At 43.0% G+C, this 13,239-nt stretch overlaps 1 long non-coding RNA gene across 1 annotated transcript; it reads left to right on the top strand.

The window, feature by feature from the left end:
• The first annotated feature begins 207 nt into the window (after positions 1–207).
• On the top strand, positions 208–1,622 carry LOC131991358 (uncharacterized). Its single transcript, XR_009396138.1, has 2 exons — positions 208–380; positions 1,205–1,622. It is a non-coding gene; the product is annotated as an uncharacterized LOC131991358 (long non-coding RNA).
• The last annotated feature ends 11,617 nt before the right edge of the window (positions 1,623–13,239 follow it).

Below are 13,239 nucleotides of genomic sequence, written 5' to 3'. Positions count from 1 at the left end.
GAAATACATCAATTTCGCTTGTTTTTCGCTGCCTGTACACACGACCCATATTGACGTTTTTTGCGGGAGAACAGGCTGCTCTATCAGCATCTCTCAAAGTCTGATGTAACCAGCACAAGGTTACTAGGGTGCAATCCCCTATTCTGCCAGAGGGTGGCGTATACACCCGGGGGGGATTATCAAAAAGACACTTGATTTTCCTTTCTTCCAGTCAAGACGTTGCCCAACACATGAAGGACTGGTATGAAAATATCACCACAGAATAACAGAAATTCATAAAGTTTCACATCAAAATACTGAAATATTGTGTCCGTTAGGTTGAACGCTGCGAGGAAAAGAGTTGAGCTGCACGCCCGTGAAAGCTCCTCAAGATACCTCCGGTGAGGATGATAATGCTAACACAAGTGTTATGCTAAATGTGCAAGCTCATTGTAATGTGAAATGCTGCCGTATAAAACCAATCGGAGATATGACTTTTCTTCTTACTGTTGACTGTTGATGTCTTATAAACACGGTTTCAAGTAGTTTTATATTGTTAAAAATGCTTATAAAAGGTCGCTAATCGCGCTAGCCGCGGGCTAATCGCGCTAGCCGCGGGCTAATCGCGCTAGCCGCGGGCTAATCGCTAGCATTTGAATGTGGATTTGGTTGTTTTAGTTCTGCTGCTAGCACGGTTAAGCTAGTTACCATTGTAGCACATCTTTTTCACCGTTAAATGTGCCTTTAGACTCTGTTTGTAACGTTGAAATCACTTGATTGAGGGTATATTTATCCTCTTGTCTATATGCAAAATATGGGTGATTTAATGCATTTAATTGCTAATATGTTATATATGTATGTTATATGGATGTGAGAGGTAACAGAAGTTATCTAGCTGCTAAAATGATAAATATATTAAAATGTTTAAAAGGTTATGGTTAAAATGTTAAAATGCATAAATAGATTTAAAAGGTTAAAAAACATAAATATATGGTTTCATAAATCTCATGATTTTATTTCTATGCTGTGAGATGGAAGTACATGATTGATTGATTGTTCATTGGACGTGATCAATCCGTGGTGTGATGTGTACATATTCATTGACATAATGATGAGAGTATTTATATCCTTAACAATTGGGTATATTTGATTTGATATTTGAATGGAGATGACTTGATCAGAAATGAAATAATAGTAACTAATGCATTCTGTACTGTATGTATAGATTGGTTTTAGAGAGAGAGACAGAGAACATCTGAGTCTGACTCTAGCAGTCAGTGGCGAGCTAACTGCAGAATCGACGAAAGGACCAAGAGCCTGGTGTGGCCAGCCGTGGCGTTTTGGAACCGTCATCACCCTACTACTTCATTGAAAACACAGATAAGAACACACATAAGAACAAGTCTACCCGGGTAGTGAAGGAACACATTTTACTAAACACACACACCAAGAACTCTCATGAATTCCGGAAAGAGCTGCTTTATTTTCTTTAACTTTGAATGAAATCTCATAAAGGGACACTTTTTGTTGCGATTAATTCTTTTCTTGGGCCCTTATAATATGCATATGTGCATTTAGGAAGCCGGCTTAGGTAGGCAGGGTTTGTAATTGATTTTTTTGTATAATATAATTTTCTAAACCTACCTGCTTTGTGTTGTGTGATGTTTTCTGCTGACTTTTATTACTTCAGGCTCCATAGTCGCATCTAGAATTTCTGATATCAGCCCAGCTTTAATTTGATTGACTATCTTTTATGTTTACCTGGTAACAGAGGGTTACAATTGGCGAGCTAGCCAGGAGCCTGGTTATATGTCAGCAGTGAACTGCATAACGAGTGTGTGACATAATTTTCAAGTTTGTAAATTCATTGTTATCTATTTATAAGTTACTCTTTGCTAGAGATGGAGTTCATAATGAGCTCAGGTATCAAGGTCCCCAATGCAGTGATAGTGAGTGGTTTGCTTGAGTCACCAGAAGACGAGGAGGTCATAGACTTCCTTAAGAAGTATGGCTCCTTGAGATTTGTCCCAGTTACCGACATTAACTCAGAGTTTTATAAAAACCTGATTATTGAGTATCAAGATGGTGCTGCTATTGAAGCTTTAGCCCCTCTACTGCCCTACACTCATGAACTCAAAGACAATCCAGACGTAAAATATTACGTTCAAGCTCTGGCAAGTGTGTACACCGCTAAAGTTGGCTGTAGTGTTACCAAAGCTTACCTTGATGAAATAAAGAAGTTAGCGAAACTGAGTGGAAGAGGCTACGAAGAGGTGCTGAAAGACATGATGTCAGAGATAAGTGAGACGATTGAGATCGATGGCAGTACTGATAACGAGTCTGGAGCCAAACAGCTCAACACATCTCTTGACACAATTGAACCCCCACACCCCCAGCTACTCCCAGGTTCTCCACAGGTAAAGTTCATTCATCGTGGTGCTGAGCCGTGCCCACCAGCTGATGTGAAGCGAAGTCTGCCCAGTGTGGAGGGCGACCTGAATCCTCCTGAAATTCAAAGGGTCATTGTTGAGCACATTGTGAGGAGAGATGAGTTAAACACACAGTCGCACTTTCCAATCAAGCTTCGCTCATTCTCAGGTAAAACCCCCAGACCCAATAGCGAGACAGACTATGACACATGGCGTTCACATGTTGAACTTCTCAGAAAAGACCCCACCATGTCTGATCTTCAGAAATCACGTAAAATCTTTGAAAGTTTGCTTTCCCCTGCAGCAGACATTGTCAAAAGACTAAGCCCCGAAGCTACTCCTGAAACCTACCTGCAGCTACTGGATGCAGCTTTTGGGACAGTTGAGGACGGCGAAGAGCTTTTCGCCCGGTTCATGAATGCTCTTCAGGATCCTGGTGAGAAGGCTTCTACTTACCTCTGCCGCCTTCAAGCTGCCCTGAACCTTGCTGTTAAAAGAGGAGGAGCTGCTGCAGTAGAAGCAGATAGACACATTCTAAAACAGTTCTGTCGCGGGTGCTGGGACCACACCTTACTCTCTGACCTGAACCTTGAAGGAAAGAAAAGCCACCCCCCAGCATTTTCAGAGCTCCTGTTACAAATCCGCACTGAGGAGGATAGGCAGGCAGCTAAAGCCACACGTATGAAGAAGCACCTTGGCTCACACCGACAGCGGGCTATGGCAAGTTCTCAGAGTGCATGTGTCTGTAGTCAACAAACAGTCCTCCAGCCTGAGTCCGACCCCTTGACAGAGCTTAAACAACAAGTGGTGTCTCTGCAGAGCCAGCTAACTACACTGATGTCTAAGAAAACCAAGAAGGACCCGAAAACCAAGCACGCTGAGCATCCATCAGGTGGGCCAACATGTAATCTTGACCCTAGAGCACCAAGTTGGAAATCTACCAACTCAAAGACAAGCACCCAGCCGAGACCTTGGTACTGTTTCAAGTGCGGCGAGGACGGCCACATCTCCTCAGCCTGCAGTAACAATCCAAACCCCACTCTCGTCAATGAAAAAAGAGATCAGTTGAGAGAAAAGCAGCGCCTCTGGGAGGCTAAAGAACGCTCAACAGAGAATAAGGATTTTTAGATGGGGTCTCAGTTGCGGGGCAAACTGAGGCTAAAGCAGTTCACCAACGCCCTGCTAAAGATAAAATTGATGGCAAGCCCAAGGTCAGTGCTGCTTTGAATCAATCCAATGCCAGAAAACACTCTTTCAGAGTCCCGGAAAACCTGATAGGCACGAAAAGTACAGGCCAAGTTACAATCCAAGGCAAACAGTTCGGCTGTCTCCTTGACACAGGTTCGCAAGTAACTACAATCACCAAGTCTTTCTATGACAAATACTTACCTGAACAACAGATTCAACCACTCTATGACCTTCTGGAAGTTGAAGGGGCCAATGGTCAACCGGTGCCTTACCTTGGATATGTTGAAGTTATGATCACCTTCCCAGAACAGTTCCTTGGAGCTACATATGAAGTCCCGACATTGGCCTTGGTTGTCCCAGACAGCGGCACTTCAGGGTACCAGATACTGGTTGGTACAAATACGCTCGATGTAGCTTATAGTATGTGCAGAGAGAAAAGCCCAGCAAGCTACCATCCTGTCCTGAACGGCTACAGTACAGTGCTGAAAGTACTTCAACTGCGACAGAGACAAAGCTACGACAGTAACATCGGACTGGTGAGGATGCAAGGCAGAGACAGGGAACTCATTCCAGCTGGAGGAACGGTTGTTCTGGAGGGTGTGGCATCAGTTAAAGAGTTCCATACTGAGAGGTCTGTCATCATGGAGTACCCTTCATCATCTTCTCTGCCTGGAGGGCTGCTGGTGAAGCCCTGTCTCATTGACCTACCAAGCAGACGGTCAGACAGACTACTAGTAGTGGTCTCAAATGAGTCAGAACACGACATCATTATCCCAGCTAAGAGCGTGATTGCTGAGCTCAGTGCAATTCAGACCATTCTGTCTCACAAACAGAGTGTGACCAAGCCATCTGAACCGGTGCACTCCAAGGCAGCTGACCTAGCATTTGACTTTGGTGAGTCCCCGGTCCCCCCAGAATGGAAAGACAGAATCTCTCGAAAATTGAACAGCATGCCTGAGGTCTTCGCCCAGAACGACACTGACTTTGGAAGGACAGACAAAGTCAAGCATCACATCAAACTGTCTGATGAAACACCATTCAAGCTCAGAACTCGGCCGATACACCCACACGACGTAGAAGCTGTTCGTCGACATCTTCAAGAGCTCCTCGATGCTGGGGTGATTCGTGAAAGTGAGTCTCCATTCTCCTCTCCAATCGTTGTAGTCAGGAAGAAGAATGGTCAGGTACGCCTCTGTATTGACTACAGGAAACTGAACCTGCAGACAGTAAAAGACGCGTATGCTCTTCCGAGGATGGATGACACCTTCACAGCACTCTCCGGTTCCAAGTGGTTCAGCGTCCTCGATCTGAAGTCTGGCTATTATCAGATCGAAGTTGATGAGGTTGATAAGCCAAAGACTGCCTTCGTATGCCCACTTGGTTTCTGGGAGTTTAATCGCATGCCTCAGGGAGTGACAAACGCCCCAAGTACATTCCAGAGACTGATGGAGAAGTGCATGGGAGACATGAACTTGAAGGAAGTTGTCGTTTTCCTGGATGACTTGATAGTTTTCTCGAAAACTTTGGAAGATCATGAAGCCAGACTCACCAAGGTTCTCAACCGCCTGAAGGAGTATGGGCTCAAGTTGTCTCCGGAAAAATGTAGATTCTTTCAGTCCTCAGTCCGGTACTTGGGGCATGTGGTCTCAGAGCATGGAGTGGAGACCGACCCGGAAAAGATTGCAGCGCTAAAGACCTGGCCAGTTCCTCAGCACCTAAAAGAGTTGAAAGCCTTCCTCGGATTCTGTGGGTATTACAGGAAGTTCATTAAAGGCTATTCAAGCATAATGAAACCCCTGAACGACCTGACATCTGGCTACCCACCTCCAGGGAAGCATCCAAAGTCCAAGGAAAAGAGTGGTCAATACTACCACCCCAAAGAGCCATTTCTGAACCGTTGGACTCCCGCCTGCCAGCAGGCGTTTGAAATGATCATCAGCAAGTTGACGACATCCCCAGTTCTGGCTTTCGCAAATCCTGTGCTTTCTTACATCCTTCACACGGATGCAAGTTCCACCGGCCTCGGAGCGGCCTTATATCAGGAGCAGGAGGGCCAGCTGCGTGTCATTGCCTACGCAAGCAGAGGGTTATCACGTAGTGAGTCTCGCTATCCAGCTCACAAGCTCGAGTTTTTAGCTCTGAAATGGTCTGTAACAGAGAAGTTCAGTGACTACCTCTACGGCAATCAGTTCACAGTAGTTACCGACAGCAACCCTCTCACCTACATTCTCACCTCAGCCAAACTCGATGCAACCAGCTACAGATGGCTAGCTGCTCTCTCTACCTTCTCCTTTAAGCTCCAGTACCGCCCCGGGAAGCAGAACGGAGATGCTGATGCCCTATCACGACGTCCCCATGGCAACCTGCGTGACGACCCCTCATCTCAAAAGGAGTGGGACAGGATCCGCCAGTTCACTCAACACCACCTATCAGATCCAGATAACATTGAGGCTGTGGATCAGGGGGTCGTTCATGCCATCTGTGAGAGACAACTTGTTTATTGTGCCAAGGAGGGAATGGGCAGTGATGAAAGTGTCTCCCTCGTCGAGAGCCTTGCCATCTCTGGAGATGCTGTACCTGACAGCTTTGAGCAGGAAGATGAACTTGGAGGGCTTCCCATCGTTCCGCAGCTATCAGAGGCAGATCTTAGAGACAAACAGAGAGCTGACCAGTGCATCAAACATGTCATCTCCCAAATTGAGCGTGGCGAGAAACCACCGCCCACAGTGAGAACTGAGCTTCCAGACCTACCTCTGTTGCTGAGAGAGTTGAACAGGCTTAAACTACGGAACGGCATCCTCTATAGAACACGTCAAGAAGAAGGCCACACACAGTACCAGCTAGTCTTACCTGAAGAACTTCGTGAGACAGTCTTAACAAGCCTGCATGACAACATGGGGCATATGGGAAAAGACCGCACGCTGGACTTGGTCAGAGCCAGATTCTACTGGCCGAGGATGGCCTCTGACATTGAGAAGAAAGTCAAGATGTGTAGCAGGTGTGTGCTCAGGAAAACCTTACCTGAGAGGGCAGCACCTTTAGTGAACATTATGACAACACGACCGCTTGAACTGGTCTGCATGGACTTCTTGTCCATTGAACCGGACAGAAGTAACACAAAGGACATTCTCGTGATCACAGATCATTTCACAAAATACGCAGTGGCTATCCCAACACCAAACCAAAAGGCTCGAACGGTTGCAAAGTGCTTATGGGACAATTTCTTCGTCCATTATGGCATTCCAGAGAAACTGCACAGCGACCAAGGTCCTGATTTTGAGTCGCGGCTGATCAAAGAACTGTGTGAAGTTGCAGGCATAAGGAAAATTCGAACAACTCCATACCACCCAAGGGGCAACCCAGTGGAACGTTTTAACCGCACTCTGTTAGCCATGCTTGGTACTCTGGAAAACCAGGATAAGTCACATTGGAAAGACTTCGTGAAGCCTTTGGTCCACGCGTACAATTGTACCAGAAGTGAAGTGACTGGTTTCACACCATATGAGCTAATGTTTGGACGCCAACCACGGTTGCCGGTCGACCTTGCATTTGGTCTACCTGTCAAAGAAGAGCAACAGAAGTCACACTCCCAGTACGTGAAGCACCTCAAATCCCAACTCGAGGAGAGCTACAAAATAGCTACGAGAAGTGCTGCCAAGGTAGCTGAAAAGAACAAAACAAGGTTCGACAAGCGTGTGACTCCTTCCACTCTGGATATTGGAGACAGAGTACTTGTCAGGAATGTACGTATTCGTGGAAAGCACAAACTTGCTGATAAATGGGAGTCTACAGTCCATGTGGTAGTAAAGAAAGCTGGAGACCTCCCCGTCTATACAGTAAAACCAGAGACGGGAGAAGGCCCCTGCCGCACGCTACACCGAGACCTCTTGCTCCCATGTGGGTTTCTCCATGTAACGACTGAAGAGTGTGCACGACCCAAACCACTTGAGCGCCGTAAGACACGCCAGAACACTCGCAGTGATCCAAGAGAAGTTGATCAGTCTTCAGATGAAGATGATATCATTCCTGTTACCTGGTCTCAAAAAGAACTAGTTCCAGAGGTAACAAGATGTATTGTCTCACAAGATGTTCCAAGACACCATGGCTCCAGCCATTCTAAAGAGAATCTGACGACAAACCTCAACGAGGTGACTGATGATGTTCCAGCTAGTGCAAATAGCCTACCTGATGTTACTCCAGTCAACCAAGTAACCCTGAATCTGAACTTACCTGAGAATGAAAATGAACCTGTGGAAAAGGAAAACTTACCTGAAAATGAAAATGAACCTGTGGAAAAGGAAAACTTACCTGAAAATGAAAATGAACCTGTGGAAAGAGAGGCAAACTTACCTGACAATGATGACTTTGTAAAAGACTTGTTGGATGAGGATCGTCCTGAACAACTTCCGGTCCTCCCCGACATGCCAGGATCTGATGAGACAAGTGCCCTTGAGAATGAAGGAGAAGAGGAGATTAAGGAGACGGAGGAACAAGCAGCTGTTAACCCGATCAGGAGATCTGAGAGGAATCGCCAGCCATCTAGGCGGCTTGACTACACTGAACTCGGAACCCCCTTAGTCACAGTGGTGAAGTCACTCCTCCAAGGGCTAACTACTGTCTGGAACGACATCATAAGTGAGAGTGATGCACCCGCTCACTCCTCTGTTCTGTTCTCTCCAGATATAACTGTTTAAACATTGCTATGCACAGGGACGTGCATAGGTTTGGAGGGGAGAGTGTAACCAGCACAAGGTTACTAGGGTGCAATCCCCTATTCTGCCAGAGGGTGGCGTATACACCCGGGGGGGATTATCAAAAAGACACTTGATTTTCCTTTCTTCCAGTCAAGACGTTGCCCAACACATGAAGGACTGGTATGAAAATATCACCACAGAATAACAGAAATTCATAAAGTTTCACATCAAAATACTGAAATATTGTGTCCGTTAGGTTGAACGCTGCGAGGAAAAGAGTTGAGCTGCACGCCCGTGAAAGCTCCTCAAGATACCTCCGGTGAGGATGATAATGCTAACACAAGTGTTATGCTAAATGTGCAAGCTCATTGTAATGTGAAATGCTGCCGTATAAAACCAATCGGAGATATGACTTTTCTTCTTACTGTTGACTGTTGATGTCTTATAAACACGGTTTCAAGTAGTTTTATATTGTTAAAAATGCTTATAAAAGGTCGCTAATCGCGCTAGCCGCGGGCTAATCGCGCTAGCCGCGGGCTAATCGCGCTAGCCGCGGGCTAATCGCTAGCATTTGAATGTGGATTTGGTTGTTTTAGTTCTGCTGCTAGCACGGTTAAGCTAGTTACCATTGTAGCACATCTTTTTCACCGTTAAATGTGCCTTTAGACTCTGTTTGTAACGTTGAAATCACTTGATTGAGGGTATATTTATCCTCTTGTCTATATGCAAAATATGGGTGATTTAATGCATTTAATTGCTAATATGTTATATATGTATGTTATATGGATGTGAGAGGTAACAGAAGTTATCTAGCTGCTAAAATGATAAATATATTAAAATGTTTAAAAGGTTATGGTTAAAATGTTAAAATGCATAAATAGATTTAAAAGGTTAAAAAACATAAATATATGGTTTCATAAATCTCATGATTTTATTTCTATGCTGTGAGATGGAAGTACATGATTGATTGATTGTTCATTGGACGTGATCAATCCGTGGTGTGATGTGTACATATTCATTGACATAATGATGAGAGTATTTATATCCTTAACAATTGGGTATATTTGATTTGATATTTGAATGGAGATGACTTGATCAGAAATGAAATAATAGTAACTAATGCATTCTGTACTGTATGTATAGATTGGTTTTAGAGAGAGAGACAGAGAACATCTGAGTCTGACTCTAGCAGTCAGTGGCGAGCTAACTGCAGAATCGACGAAAGGACCAAGAGCCTGGTGTGGCCAGCCGTGGCGTTTTGGAACCGTCATCACCCTACTACTTCATTGAAAACACAGATAAGAACACACATAAGAACAAGTCTACCCGGGTAGTGAAGGAACACATTTTACTAAACACACACACCAAGAACTCTCATGAATTCCGGAAAGAGCTGCTTTATTTTCTTTAACTTTGAATGAAATCTCATAAAGGGACACTTTTTGTTGCGATTAATTCTTTTCTTGGGCCCTTATAATATGCATATGTGCATTTAGGAAGCCGGCTTAGGTAGGCAGGGTTTGTAATTGATTTTTTTGTATAATATAATTTTCTAAACCTACCTGCTTTGTGTTGTGTGATGTTTTCTGCTGACTTTTATTACTTCAGGCTCCATAGTCGCATCTAGAATTTCTGATATCAGCCCAGCTTTAATTTGATTGACTATCTTTTATGTTTACCTGGTAACAGAGGGTTACACTGAACACAGAGCACTTTGTTCATTTAATCTGTTTACGTACAGATTAAACAAACAATAATACAATGTGTTATTGTGATATTGTGAGCTTTAGAGGTGCTACTGATTGTATTATTTAGCTTTGGACCGACTGAGCCAGGCAAGCAGATTCCCCCTGCTCTCAGTCTTTATGCAAACATAGAATAATCGTGCCTCTTGCTCAATAATCAAGTCCCTCTGTCATATCAACCTTCTCATATGTGGAAAGACAGCAAATAAGTGTATTTTCCCGAAACTTACTTTCCATTCCTGCAGAAATTCTTGTTCATTAGTGACATCCAGGAGATTAAAGCATGTTACAGTCTCTCGGTCTCAATGTCTAATCAAGACGCTAAATCAAGCGTATTCAGGGTTAGAGAAGAAATGTTGGCAAAAGCAACAACCTAAGAGCACTGGTACCTCTGGGATACCCTGCTGAGAAATGTGAGACTCAGAGTGTTTACTCTTATTGACCAGTCTTGAAACTTTCTCATGCTCTCTGTCAAAAATGCTGACAGGTTACAGTTGAGCGGAGAAAAGTTGATTGCAAAGAGAAAGACGTGAAAATTGGTTAAACAACTGCAGATTAGAGTTTCAACCGTTACACAAATATTTCCCAGGGTTAGAGCTACTCTGGAGGCAAAAATAATCAAACAGCCACAGTTTGTTTTGTAATTAATAGACTGAAATCCAATAATTTTAAAAAAGTAAGCTTGAAGAAGACAAAACGAATGTGAGATAGTATCTGTGGTCATCATGAATGAATGACTGCAGCAGTTCAACCCCAAATCCTCCAATGCTGTTCAAGTGTGCCGGTTTAAAAAAACAAAACAAAAAACGTGACTCCACCCAATGAAAAAGCCTCCACTGCTTGCCAAATATTACAGCAAAAACTCTGTACGACACATGCTCAGCACGAGCAGATTAATTCTGCTGCAGAGTTTTGGATATCTCTCAACATTTGGAAGTAATTTCCCAAAGGGTCTGGGAAACCCTCGCTGCTCTCAGCTCCAAGACAAACAGAAATGTGTTGCTGGCAGTGATTAACTACTCTGCTCATTCATAAAGCTCTTGGACCAAACGAAGGACCTGTGGCCTGAGGTAATTTAGCGAGAGGCCTCAGATTGTCACCATACTCACTGTGGGAGCCACTTACTGGATCAGACTGTACGAGCCAATCAGATCGGACGGTTTCCAGTGGGAAAGGAAGCACAGGCATGTACTGTATGTAACAGTTGATGGTATAGGACTTGAACTATGAAGTAACCCGATCACAGTTACACACACTGTCTGAAGGGGTCATCTGTGGAACGACAATGTGCAGCATTTGCTGAAGCAACATGATACAACTAACAAGAGCTTCTGAGAGGCCACATCGTCCTGAACAGGATTCATAAAAGTACTCGTTATGCAGAATGGACCCACTCATATTGTTTTATTATTATATTCCAAATATATTATTACATTATTTGTATTGATGTATTTATGTATGCAGCATTTTGATTTTGAGAAGACAGGACTCATTTTAACCACCTTATATACTGTTTTCAGGTCTCATTTAAAAACAAATGTCTAATCACTTTAAATTTATCAAGTTTTTCATGTTAAATCATGACCCAATAAACTAGTAACTAAAGCTGCCAGCTAAATGTAGTGGAGTAAAAAGTTCAATATTTGCCTCTAAAATGTAGTGGAGTAGAAGTATAAAGTTACATAAAATGGAAATACTCAAGAAAAGTGCAAGTACCTCTAAATTGTAAGTAAAGTATTTGAGTAAATGTACTTAGTTACATTCCACCACTGACCTGAAGTAACATACATAGAACTATGATTTTTTGGGGCGCAATTCACTTCAACGCTGCTGTCCCAAATATGAACAGCTGCTATGATTACATTATCTTAAAAAACTTTGCAAACACAACCAAACATCAAGCAAGTGCAACAACACAAGACATACCAAGTCAGCTAATATTACTCACTAATCCAAAAGTAAGAAGATCAGCTCGGTGTCTCTCTGCTAGAGGTGTGTAGAGTTACGATTTATCCCGATACTTGAGTCACCATACAATATTATTACGATTTTAAGCATTTTGGTGAGTGTTACGATACAATATATTTACTGTTTAACTTCATTTTCTGCCCACAAAATTAAATTCAATCAAGAATTGTTTTGTCAAATCAGAGAAAATTCTCAGTCTATTCATCTCACTTCAGTCTTCTTATTTCTTTACGATGAGAGTCGAAACCAACAAACTGACCAGCAAAGTATTCAGTCAAACTGAACTGAACTGATAGCAAACATGTATGGATGACAACTGCAGCATTTTATCAAACTTTCCTCAACTTTAAGCTTCACTGCTCTGTATAGCTTCGATATGACTGTGTCTGTGAAATAACATCACAACGGAGTCACATACCTGTTCCAGTGTCTTTAGCATGTAGCTAAAACCATTGTAACTTTAGAGCGTTATTTCGACAGCTTCCCAAAATGATATCCTGACATGATACCACATGTTGCCTAGAGATCCTTAGATTGTTTAGTTTCATATGATACCAGTATCTCCAGTATATTCCTAAAAGTGAGCCCGCTATGGCCTCCAGAAACAAAACAGCGAAAATACAATAAATAAACGATAAATATACAATAAATATCGATACTTGGCTGCCATGAATCGATATAATATCGCCATGCGAAATATTGCGATACTATGCTGTATCGATTGTTCCCCCCAGGTCTACTGCATGCAGCCTTTTGTTTCATGAAACCCTTTTAAAGCCATTCGGATCACACTTTCACTTGTTTTTGGAGTTCTATTATCTGTTGTTATCAGGTTTTTTTTTGTTTATTCAGCCATAGCAACCGTTTACGCACAACTATAACAGAGACAGGAGAAAAAAACAGAATGCTGCTTCACAATTGATTATAAAGTTAAATTCATAACTATTTTGGGATGCTTTAATGAATCATCTTCACTTCAGAATGTCAGGACTCGTTCCCTCTCAAAACTCAGAGGTTTTCCTCTAACTGTACACAGATTTTGTCAGTCAGTGTTGAGCCCGCCGCTGATCCACTTTTAGCATGCTACCAAACGCCAAACTGTGGTCGGAAATTCTGAATATAATAGACTCAAAAGAGGAAAGATTGTCTTTTCTTTAATTTAATCATCACACTTGCATGTCAACTCAATTATATTCAACAGTTAAAGAGAGCTGCTTCAGGCAAACGAGTAAGTGT

Source organism: Centropristis striata, chromosome 18 (genome assembly GCF_030273125.1).
Source record: "Centropristis striata isolate RG_2023a ecotype Rhode Island chromosome 18, C.striata_1.0, whole genome shotgun sequence".
Lineage (NCBI taxonomy): Eukaryota > Metazoa > Chordata > Actinopteri > Perciformes > Serranidae > Centropristis > Centropristis striata.
The sequence above is the reverse complement of the archived record's forward strand: the minus strand, read 5'-3'. Positions and strand labels throughout refer to the sequence as shown.